Raw genomic sequence first — 13,159 nt, 5'->3', positions numbered from 1 at the left:
TTTGAACATGCAGTGCTGAAAATAGTGGGCAGGATAACGTGACATCATCGGCGAATAAAAGATATAACTTTTAGAATGTTATGAAACTTCGTTTTGGAGAAAATATAGGTCAGTAGGTTTTAATTAATGCTTATTAACTTTAATATGTTAGTTGTTTAGCTTAAAAATTATAACAGAAAGTAATCCTTTAATGATGGTGAAAGTCCATGAGCCATCACAAGTGAGATTAACCCCTTAATGACCACAGCACTTTTCCATTTTCTGTCCGTTTGGGACCAAGGCTATTTTTACATTTCTGTGGTGTTTGTGTTTAGCTGTAATTTTCTTCTTACTCATTTACTGTACCCACACATATTATATACCGTTTTTCTCGCCATTAAATGGACTTTCTAAAGATACCATTATTTTCATCATATCTTATCATTTACTATAAAAAAAAAATATAAAATTTTATAAAAACATAATTTATGCTTACCTGATAAATTCCTTTCTTCTGTTGTGTGATCAGTCCACGGGTCATCATTACTTCTGGGATATAACTCCTCCCCAACAGGAAATGCAAGAGGATTCACCCAGCAGAGCTGCATATAGCTCCTCCCCTCTACGTCAGTCCCAGTCATTCGACCAAGAATCAACGAGAAAGGAGTAACCAAGGGTGAAGTGGTGACTGGAGTATAATTTAAAAGATATTTACCTGCCTTAAAACAGGGCGGGCCGTGGACTGATCACACAACAGAAGAAAGGAATTTATCAGGTAAGCATAAATTATGTTTTCTTCTGTTATGTGTGATCAGTCCACGGGTCATCATTACTTCTGGGATACCAATACCAAAGCAAAAGTACACGGAAGACGGGAGGGATAGGCAGGCTCATTATATAGAAGGAACCACTGCCTGAAGAACCTTTCTCCCAAAAATAGCCTCCGAAGAAGCAAAAGTGTCAAATTTGTAAAATTTGGAAAAAGTATGAAGCGAAGACCAAGTTGCAGCCTTGCAAATCTGTTCAACAGAGGCCTCATTCTTAAAGGCCCAAGTGGAAGCCACAGCTCTAGTGGAGTGAGCTGTAATTCTTTCAGGAGGCTGCTGACCAGCAGTCTCATAGGCTAAACGTATTATGCTACGAAGCCAAAAAGAGAGAGAGGTAGCAGAAGCTTTTTGACCTCTCCTCTGTCCAGAATAAACGACAAACAGGGAAGAAGTTTGGCGAAAATCTTTAGTTGCCTGCAAGTAGAACTTGAGGGCACGAACTACATCCAGATTGTGTAGAAGACGTTCCTTCTTTGAAGAAGGATTTGGACACAAGGATGGAACAACAATCTCTTGATTGATATTCCTGTTAGTGACCACCTTAGGTAAGAACCCAGGTTTAGTACGCAGAACTACCTTGTCTGAGTGAAAAATCAGATAAGGAGAATCACAATGTAAGGCTGATAACTCAGAGACTCTTCGAGCCGAGGAAATAGCCATTAAAAACAGAACTTTCCAAGATAACAATTTTATATCAATGGAATGAAGGGGTTCAAATGGAACACCCTGTAAAACGTTAAGAACTAAGTTTAAACTCCATGGCGGAGCAACAGCTTTAAACACAGGCTTGATCCTAGCTAAAGCCTGACAAAAAGCCTGGACGTCTGGATTTTCTGACAGACGCCTGTGTAACAAGATGGACAGAGCTGAAATCTGTCCCTTTAATGAACTAGCTGATAAACCCTTTTCTAACCCTTCTTGTAGAAAAGACAATATCCTAGAGATCCTAACCTTACTCCAGGAGTAATGTTTGGATTCGCACCAGTATAGGTATTTACGCCATATTTTATGGTAAATCTTTCTGGTAACAGGCTTCCTAGCCTGTATCAGGGTATCAATAACCGACTCAGAAAAACCACGTTTTGATAAAATCAAACGTTCAATTTCCAAGCAGTCAGCTTCAGAGAAGTTAGATTTTGATGTTTGAATGGACCCTGTATCAGAAGGTCCTGTCTTAGAGGTAGAGACCAAGGCGGACAGGATGACATGTCCACTAGATCTGCATACCAAGTCCTGCGTGGCCATGCAGGCGCTATTAGAATCACTGATGCTCTCTCCTGCTTGATTTTGGCAATCAATCGAGGAAGCAGCGGAAAGGGTGGAAACACATAAGCCATCCCGAAGTTCCAAGGTGCTGTCAAAGCATCTATCAGAACCGCTCCCGGATCCCTGGATCTGGACCCGTAGCGAGGAAGTTTGGCGTTCTGGCGAGACGCCATGAGATCTATCTCTGGTTTGCCCCAACGTCGAAGTATTTGGGCAAAGACCTCCGGATGAAGTTCCCACTCCCCCGGATGAAAAGTCTGGCGACTCAAGAAATCCGCCTCCCAGTTCTCCACTCCCGGGATGTGGATTGCTGACAGGTGGCAAGAGTGAGACTCTGCCCAGCGAATTATCTTTGATACTTCCACCATTGCTAGGGAGCTTCTTGTCCCTCCCTGATGGTTGATGTAAGCTACAGTCGTGATGTTGTCCGACTGAAACCTGATGAACCCCCGAGTTGTTAATTGGGGCCAAGCTAGAAGGGCATTGAGAACTGCCCTCAATTCCAGAATGTTTATTGGAAGGAGACTCTCCTCCTGATTCCATAGTCCCTGAGCCTTCAGAGAATTCCAGACAGCGCCCCAACCTAGTAGGCTGGCGTCTGTTGTTACAATTGTCCAGTCTGGCCTGCTGAATGGCATCCCCCTGGACAGGTGTGGCCGATGAAGCCACCATAGAAGAGAATTTCTGGTCTCTTGATTCAGATTCAGAGTAGGGGACAAATCTGAGTAATCCCCATTCCACTGACTTAGCATGCATAATTGCAGAGGTCTGAGGTGTAGGCGTGCAAAAGGTACTATGTCCATTGCCGCTACCATTAAGCCGATCACCTCCATGCATTGAGCTACTGACGGGTGTTGAATGGAATGAAGGACACGGCATGCATTTTGAAGCTTTGTTAACCTGTCCTCTGTCAGGTAAATCTTCATTTCTACAGAATCTATAAGAGTCCCCAAGAATGGAACTCTTGTGAGAGGAAAAAGAGAACTCTTCTTTTCGTTCACTTTCCATCCATGCGACCTTAGAAATGCCAGAACTAACTCTGTATGAGACTTGGCAGTTTGAAAGCTTGAAGCTTGTATTAGAATGTCGTCTAGGTATGGAGCTACCGAAATCCCTCGCGGTCTTAGTACCGCCAGAAGGGCACCCAGAACCTTTGTGAAGATTCTTGGAGCCGTAGCCAATCCGAATGGAAGAGCTACAAACTGGTAGTGCCTGTCTAAGAAGGCAAACCTTAGATACCGGTGATGATCTTTGTGGATCGGTATGTGAAGGTAAGCATCCTTTAAATCCACTGTGGTCATGTACTGACCCTCTTGGATCATGGGTAAGATTGTCCGAATAGTTTCCATTTTGAACGATGGAACTCTTAGGAATTTGTTTAGAATCTTTAAATCTAAGATTGGCCTGAAGGTTCCCTCTTTTTTGGGAACCACAAACAGGTTTGAGTAGAACCCTTGTCCTTGTTCCGACCGCGGAACCGGATGGATCACTCCCATTATTAACAGATCTTGTACGCAGCGTAGAAACGCTTCTTTCTTTATCTGGTTTGTTGACAACCTTGACAGATGAAATCTCCCTCTTGGGGGAGATAATTTGAAGTCTAGAAGGTATCCCTGAGATATGATCTCTAGTGCCCAGGGATCCTGAACATCTCTTGCCCAGGTCTGGGCGAAGAGAGAGAGTCTGCCCCCCACTAGATCCGGTCCCGGATCGGGGGCTCTCGGTTCATGCTGTCTTTGGGGCAGCAGCAGGTTTCCTGGCCTGCTTGCTCTTGTTCCAGGACTGGTTAGGCTTCCAGCCTTGCCTGTAACGAGCAACAGCTCCTTCCTGTTTTGGTGCAGTGGAGGTTGATGCTGCTCCTGTTTTGAAGTTCCGAAAGGGACGAAAATTAGACTGTCTAGCCTTAGCCTTGGCTTTGTCTTGAGGTAGGGCGTGGCCCTTACCTCCTGTAATGTCAGCGATAATCTCTTTCAAACCGGGCCCAAATAAAGACTGCCCCTTGAAAGGTATATTAAGTAATTTGGACTTAGAAGTAACATCAGCTGACCAGGATTTTAGCCACAGCGCCCTACGTGCCTGTATGGCGAATCCTGAGTTCTTAGCCGTAAGTTTGGTTAAATGTACTACGGCCTCCGAAATGAAGGAATTAGCTAGTTTAAGGACTCTAAGCCTGTCCGTAATGTCGTCTAGCGTAGATGAACTAAGGTTCTCTTCAAGCGACTCAATCCAAAATGCTGCCGCAGCCGTAATCGGCGCGATACATGCAAGGGGTTGTAATATAAAACCTTGTTGAACAAACATTTTCTTAAGGTAACCCTCTAATTTTTTATCCATTGGATCTGAGAAAGCACAGCTATCCTCCACCGGGATAGTGGTACGCTTAGCTAAAGTAGAAACTGCTCCCTCCACCTTGGGGACCGTTTGCCATAAGTCCCGAGTGGTGGCGTCTATTGGAAACATCTTTCTAAATATTGGAGGGGGTGAGAACGGCACACCGGGTCTATCCCACTCCTTAGTAACAATTTCAGTTAGTCTCTTAGGTATAGGAAAAACGTCAGTACTCGCCGGGTACCGCAAAGTATTTATCCAACCTACACAGTTTCTCTGGTATTGCAACGGTGTTACAATCGTTGAGAGCTGCTAAGACCTCCCCTAGTAATACACGGAGGTTCTCCAATTTAAATTTAAAATTTGAAATATCTGAGTCCAATCTGTTTGGATCAGAACCGTCACCCACAGAATGAAGCTCTCCGTCCTCATGCTCTGCGAGCTGTGACGCAGTATCAGACATGGCCCTAGCATTGTCAGCGCACTCTGTTCTCACCCCAGAGTGATCACGCTTGCCTCTTAGTTCTGGTAATTTAGACAAAACTTCAGTCATAACAGTAGCCATATCTTGTAATGTTATCTGTAATGGCCGCCCAGATGTACTAGGCGCCAAAATATCACGCACCTCCCGGGCGGGAGATGCAGGTACTGCCGCGTGAGGCGAGTTAGTCGGCATAACTCTCCCCTCGCTGTTTGGTGAAATTTGTTCACATTGTACAGATTGACTTTTATTTAAAGTAGCATCAATACAGTTAGTACATAAATTTCTATTGGGCTCCACCTTGGCATTGGAACAAATGACACAGATATCTTCCTCTGAGTCAGACATGTTTAACACACTAGCAAAAAACTTACAACTTGGTTATAATCTTTTTTAGCAAAAAACGTACTGTGCCTCAAAGAGGTACTAACGATTAAATGACAGTTGAAATAATGAACTGAAAAACAGTTATAGCATCAAACTTTAAAACAACAAAACTTTTAGCAAAGGTTTGTTCCCATTAGTAAAATAACAATAATTAAATTTGACATAAAAAATACAAAGCAACGTTTTTATTCACAGTCACTATAAGAATTCTCACAGCTCTGCTGAGAGAATTTACCTCCCTTCAAAGAAGTTTGAAGACCCCTGAGATCTATCAGAGATGAACCGGATCATGCAGGAAATATAAAAGTAACTGACTGGTATTTTTTGATGCGTAGCAAAGAGCGCCAAAAACGGCCCCTCCCTCTCCCACACAGCAGTGAAGAGAAACGAAACTGTCACAATTAAAGCAAAAAAACTGCCAAGTGGAAAATAATGCCCAAATATTTATTCACACAGTACCTCAGCAATGTAAACGATTCTACATTCCAGCAAAAACGTTTAACATGATAAATAGTTATTAAAAAGGATTAGTGACCTTAAACAGAGTAGTTCCGGTGAAATACCATCCCCAGAATACTGAAGTGTATACATACATGTCATTATAACGGTATGGCAGGATTTTCTCATCAATTCCATTCAGAAAATAAAAACTGCTACATACCTCAATGCAGATTCATCTGCCCGCTGTCCCCTGATCTGAAGCCTTTACCTCCCTCAGATGGCCGAGAACAGCAATATGATCTTAACTACTCCGGTTAAAATCATAGTAAAAAACTCTGACAGATTCTTCCTCAAACTCTGCCAGAGAAGTAATAACACGCTCCGGTGCTATTTTAAAATAACAAACTTTTGATTGAAGTCATAAAAACTAAGTATAATCACCATAGTCCTCTCACACATCCTATCTAGTCGTTGGGTGCAAGAGAATGACTGGGACTGACGTAGAGGGGAGGAGCTATATGCAGCTCTGCTGGGTGAATCCTCTTGCATTTCCTGTTGGGGAGGAGTTATATCCCAGAAGTAATGATGACCCGTGGACTGATCACACATAACAGAAGAAACACATTTTTTCTAACTTTGACCCCCAAAATCTGTTACATATCTACAACCACCAAAAAACACCCATGCTAAATAGTTTCAAAATTTTATCCTAAGTTTAGAAATACCAAATGTTTACACGTTCTTTGCTTTTTTTGTAACTTATAGGGCCATAAATACAAGTAGCACTTTGCTATTTCCAAACCATTTTTTTTCAAAATTAGCGCTAGTTACATTAGAACCCTGATATCTTTCAGGAATCTCTGAATATCCATTGACATGTATATATTTTTTTTTAGTAGACATCCCAAAGTATTGATCTAGGCCCATTTTGGTATATTTCATGCCACCATTTTACCGCCAAATGCGATCAAATACAAAAAATCGTTCACTTTTTTACAAATTTTTTACAAACTTTTGGTTTCTCACTGAAATTATTTGCAAACCGCTTGTGCAATTATGGCATAAATGGTTGTAAATTCTTCTCTGGGATCCCCTTTGTTCAGAAATAGCAGACATATATGGCTTTAGCATTGCTTTTTGGTAATTAGAAGGCCGCTAAATGCCACTGCGCACCACACATGTATTATGCCCAGCAATGAAGGGGTTAATTAGGGAGCATGTAGGGAGCATTTTGGGGTAATTTTAGCTTTAGTGTAGTAGACAACCCCAACTATTGATCTAGGCCCATTTTGGTATATTTCATGCCACCATTTCACCGCCAAATGCAATCAGATAAAAAAAAAACGTTAACTTTTTCACAATTTTAGGTTTCTCACTGAAATCATTTACAAACAGCTTATGCAATTATGGCACAAATGGTTGTAAATGTTTCTCTGGGATCCCCTTTGTTCAGAAATAGCAGACATATATGGCTTTGGTGATGCTTTTTGGTAATTAGAAGGCCGCTAAATGCTGCTGCGCATCACGCGTGTATTATGTCTAGCAGTGAAGGGGTTAATTATGTAGCTTGTAGGGAACTTGCAGGGTTAATTTTAGCTTTAGTGTAGAGCTCAGCCTCCCACCTGAAACATCAGACCCCCTGATGCCTCCCAAATAGCTCTCTTCCCTCCCCCACCCCACAATTGTCCCCGCCATCTTAAGTACTGGCAGAAACTCTGCCAGTACTAAAATAAAAGGTATATTTGGGCTTTTTTGAGGTTTTTTTTTAGCATATTTACATATGCTGCTGTGTAGGATCCCCCCTTAGCCCCCAACCTCACAGATCCCCCACCAAACAGCTCTCTAACCCTCCCCCTCTGCCTTAATGGGCGCCATCTTGGGTACTGGCAGCTGTCTGCCAGTACCCAGTTTAGAACAAAAATGTGCTTTTTTTTTAAGAAAAATCCCTTTTTCTGTAGTGTAGCTCCCCCCACACCCAAGAACAACCCCCCACCCCTCCAAGATCCCTTTTACTGAAGTTTATTTGTTTTTTAATTTGTCCCTTTTCCCCCACAGTTACAATCTAATTTTCTGTAGTATAGCGGTTCCCACCCGCTCCCGCCCCGTGCACGCGCCCGCCCGCCACCCTCTGTGCACGCCCCCGTCAGCTCCGGCCCCGATCCCGCCCCCCTCCACCTTATACGGCCCATCGATGGCCGCCCACCCGCCTCCCAAGTCAGCTCCCACCCACCAACGTTACCGGCCACCGATGTCCGGTGCAGAGAGGGCCACAGAGTGGCTCTCTCTGCATCGGATGGCCATGCAGGGTTATTGCAGGATGCCTCCATATCGAGGCATCACTGCAATAACCGGAAAGCAGCTGGAAGCGAGCAGGATCGCTTCCAGCTGCTTTCCACACTGAGGACGTGCAGGGTACGTTCTCAGGCATTAACTGCCTTTTTTCTGAGGACGTACCCTGCACGTCCTCAGTCGTTAAGGGGTTAAAGTACAGGAGGAAACAAAAACGCACCACACGAAAGAGCTTTGATCCCTCCCACTTTGTACTGCCACAAGGGCGGGTCTTGTAGACTCTCACCATCATGAAATAAATACATTTATCATTTAACCCTTTCAGTGCTAATGACGGCTCTGAGCCGTCACAGAGTTTCCCACTATGGTGCTAATGACGGCTCAGAGCCATCACTAGCACTCTCCCACCTTGAGGGAGATCTGGGGGCTCCTAACCACTCCTACCCCGGCGATCGTGCCTGTAGAGTGACAGGGGCTTCACTTGATACGTGATGACGTCACTGCGCAACTTTATTTATAAAGGAGGAGGGGGCATGCTGCTTAGAAGCCTGTATCTCAGGCATCTAAGCAGCTACAGACCCCCAAGACCCACCATTGGAAAGGTAACCGCCTCACCTTTACAACAGTGTAAGTCTTGGGGGTCTGTAAGAAAAACATTTTTTTTCCAAAATTAAAAAATAAAAAAAAACTTAGAAAATATTAGAACCCTGGTGGGAAAGTGCTTAGCACTCAAAGGGTTAAAGGAACATGAAACCCAAAATTTGTCTTTCATGATTCAGATAGAGAATACAAATTTAAACACCTTTCCAGTTTACTTCTATTATTTAATTTGTTTATCTAGGCAAGCTCAGGAGCAGCAGAGAACCTAGGTTATGGCTGTTGATTGGTGGCTGCATATATATATCGATTGTGATTGGCTCACCCATGTGTTCAATTAGAAGCCATTAGTGTGACTCTGCTCCTTCAACAAATGATACCAAGAGAATGAAACAGATTAGATAATAGAAGTAAATTAGAAAGTTGTTTAAAATTGTATTCTCTATCTGAATCATGAGGAAAAAAATGTGGGTTTCATATCCATTTAAACATACATTTTGTTTTCTTTCATAAGATGGTGAGAGTCCACAAACCATTACATGGGGATCTTAAACCCAAGCTGTGAAGTCCAAAAGATGACCAAACGTGTCAAAATGAAAGAATTTGTTAAAGGTATTTAAAGATGACCAAGTAGCTGCCTGGTAAGTCTGTTCTATGGAAGCTTAAAGGGACATAAACCTCAAATTTGTTCTCCCATGTTTCAGAGAGAGAGAGTACATTTTAAACAACTTTCCAATTTATTGAAAGAGCAGCAATGCACTACTGGGAGCTAGCTGAGCCCATTGGTAAGCCAATAAAAAGAGGCATATATGTGTCGCCATCAGTCAGCAGTTAGCTCCCACATCCTGAGATTACCTAGGTATGCTTTTCAACAAAGGATACCAAGAAAACTAAGCAAATTAGATAAAAGAAGTACATTGGAAAGTTGTGTAAAACTGTATGCTCTGTCATTAAAGAAAAATGTTGGGTTTCATATTCCTTTGATTTCTAAAAGCCCAAGTAGTGGTGACTGCTCTGGTAGAATGAGCAGTAATTAGTTCAGGGGCGGCTTCCACGCTACTAGGTATGCATCGCAAATCAAAGCTTTAAGCCAAGCTGCCAAGGTGATTGCAGTAGCTTTATGTCCCTTGCGGGTACCTGTAAAATGTTCAAACAAGGAAGAAGAAGTTTAGTGGCTTGAAGATAAAATTCCAAAACCCTTACTAGATCTAAGTTATAAATGTATCTCTTTTTTTGGAGCTGGACAAAGAGATGGAACTACAATCACCTGATTGATGTTTTCAGAAGAAAGAACCTTAGGAATAAAAGAATAGTTTGTTCCTAAAACTGTTTTATCCTGATGAAAAATAAGGTAAGGAGAATCACAAGATAGAGCAGAAAGCTCAGATACTCTTCTATGGCAAAGAGAAAGAGAATCTTGCAAGACAACAGCTGAATGTCCAGACCATGCTTCATAACCAGACCGCTGCTTCATAACTTGTCCGCCTGCTCTGAGGCCGCGGACAGAAATCAACCCGATCAGATACGATCGGGTTGATTGACACCCCCTGCTAGCGGCCGATTGGCTGCGAATCTGCAGGGGGCGGCATTCCACAAGCAGTTCTCGCACTATAACAAATATACCGCCATGAATAGATTAAAACGGCTGAGCCTAAAGAACCTTCAAAACAATGTTAAAGGGACATAAAACTCAAAATGTTTCTTTTGTGATTCAGATAGAGAATACAATTTTAAACAACATTTCAGTTTACTTCTATTATCTAATTTGCGTCATTCTTTAGATATAATTTGTTTAGGAAATAGCAATGCACATGGGTGAGCCAATCACATGAGGCATCTATGTGCAGCCACCAATCAGCAGCTACTTAGCCTATCTAGATATGCTTTTCAGCAAAGGATACCAAAAGAATGAAGCAAATTAGATAACAGAAGTAAATTAGAAAGTTGTTTAAAATTGTATTCTCTGGGGCCCATTTATCAAGCTCTGTATGGAGCTTGACGGCCCGTGTTTCTGGCAAGCCTTCAGACTCGCCAGAAACACAAGTTATGGAGCAACGGTCTACAGACCGCTGCTCCATAACCTGTCCACCTGCTCTGAGCAGTCCTGCAAAAATTTAAAAGGACATTCAAGTCAAAATAAACAATTATGATTCAGAAAGATACTTTCTAATTTACTTCCCTTATGCACACTTCTGGGGAACAAGATCCTGCTGAGCATTTGCACAAGCTCACAGGGTATACGTATACTTGTCTGTGATTGGCTGATGTTTGTCACATGATACAGGGGGCCAAAAAATAGGAGAAAAAATGAATTTGCCAGAAAAAAAATCTACTGCTTATTTGAAATTCACTGAGGATGATTCCTGTTTATCCTGGATAGTAAAACAAAAGGAGGACAGATGTAAATCAGATTGACACAGGAAATCTAGCATTTATTAGGGTCACGTGTGGATCTCAAGATCTCACACAATATTGAGGTAGGTTGTAATTCAAGCGAGAGGCCATGTTCTGCCTTGGTGATTGATGTAACCCACTGTTGTGACATTGTCTAACTGAACCTTCAGAAAAGAATCCTGTCTTAAAGTGGATGTAAACTCACTAATAGCAGACAATGCGAAATGCTTTACCTCCAAAAAATAGCCTAAGTTTAAGTCATCGTTTTTTTAAATACATTATATTACATCGATTTATATACTTATCTATTTCTAATCGTCCTGCTCTCTCCCTCCGCCCGCCATTTTGTTCCGCTTTTAGTACTTTGATTGACAATTTACTCAACTAATAATCTGCCTTACCCCGTGGCGTCCAGCCCCTTTTTCCAAACGTCGCTCTTACTTTATGCGCATGCGTCTTTTCTATACGCATGCGTAAACAAACCAGCTGAATTTCCAAGCGCTGTGCGTTCACGCTGTTCGCATGCGCATATTTAGCCAGAAGCCACAACATTGCACGACGCATGCGCACACAAAGAAGACACCGTGAACGAGCTTAGCAAATACGTCATAGAGCGGGTGGGACCGCTCTAGACGTTATGAGGAAGACAACAGGGAAGTAATGGATGGGAGGAGCGATAAGCGAAAACGGAGGTAAGTTTAGAATTAAAATATAATCTTTGATCTTGACATTTTTAATAAAAAAACAATGCGTTTTGACTGACACAGATAATATGAATGAACATTTAGTATTGAAAACATGAAAATTTACATTCACTTTAACAGGGGCCAACTCAGGAGAGCCCTGAAGATTGCACAGAATTCCAAGATATTGATCAGTAACCTCACCTCTACAGGAGATCAAACACCCTATGCTTTTGGGGAATCCCAGACTTGGCCCAACCCAGTAGACTGGCGTCCATAGTGATTACTGCAAAATTTGGACGGAGAAATTATGGCTCTCAATCAATGATTGGTGAGTCTTTCCCCAAGTTAGTGAATAATTTGTTTTGAAGTGTAAAGATATCTTCTGAGGCAGATTGTTGTAATCTTCATTCCATTGTTACAAAATTTGAAGCTGTAAAGAACGTAAGTGGAATCTGGCAAAAGTTATGGCATCTGAACCTGCTACCATGAGACCAAGTACTTCCATGCATTAAAGCAGTGCAGGAAGAATGAAGAATAGTTTGTTGGAGAAGAGCACAAGGCTTCTGCAGATTGAGTCTGAGAGCATCTGTTAGAGATAGTCACATTTTTACAGAGTCTATGATGAAGACCAGAAAGGCAACTCTGGGTTGAGGTAATAGAGAGCTATTCAGGAGGATGATTTTCCAACTATAGAAACGAAGGAACTGAAGACTGTGTTTGTATGTTCCTATGTATGCTCCTTGAAATCACCTATTCAGAGCGGCTTACTATCTCCCTGTTTTTCATCCTAACCAAAATAATTCTTAAAGGGACATTAAACACTTTGAGATATTTATATAAAATAATAAATCATATATATAAAAAAAATCTACAATATACTTTCATTATTTATTTTGTCCCCTTTTCCTGTAATTCCATTCTGAAATTGTGAGCATTTACGGTTCCTGTTAGGTATGGAAGTGCAGAACACTGTTATATCCCACACAGCCATTGGCTGCACACTCTAGTGACCTATTTATAACTGTCCCTAATTGGCCACAGCAGAGAAAGTAACCTAAGTTACAACATGGCAGCTCCCATTGTTTTATAGTCATTCAAACTTTACACTTATTTTGTCACTATTTAAACAACTAATAAAACTTTAAAAATACATCTGCATGTTATTCTCACACTAATCTTCTATTTGAATACATCATTCTATCTAGCATTTATTTAGTTTTTCATGTCCTTTTAAACTGCTTGACTTGCTGCTGCAATTACAATCCATGTGACACGCTACCCCAAACCTTATGTCGGTGCACCTGTAGACTGTAAGCTCTCCGGAGCAGGGCCCGCTTCCTCCTGCAATAGATTTGTTTAGTTTGTTATGTTTTGTAATTTATCACAAGTCCTTGTATACCCCTATTTATGGACCCAGTGCTACCAAATTTTATGGCACTATACAAATAAATGATAATAATAATATTTCTAAGCCACCTGAAAAG

The sequence above is a fragment of the Bombina bombina genome, chromosome 12 (assembly GCF_027579735.1).
Source record: "Bombina bombina isolate aBomBom1 chromosome 12, aBomBom1.pri, whole genome shotgun sequence".
NCBI classification, from domain to species: domain Eukaryota; kingdom Metazoa; phylum Chordata; class Amphibia; order Anura; family Bombinatoridae; genus Bombina; species Bombina bombina.
The sequence above is the reverse complement of the archived record's forward strand: the minus strand, read 5'-3'. Positions refer to the sequence as shown.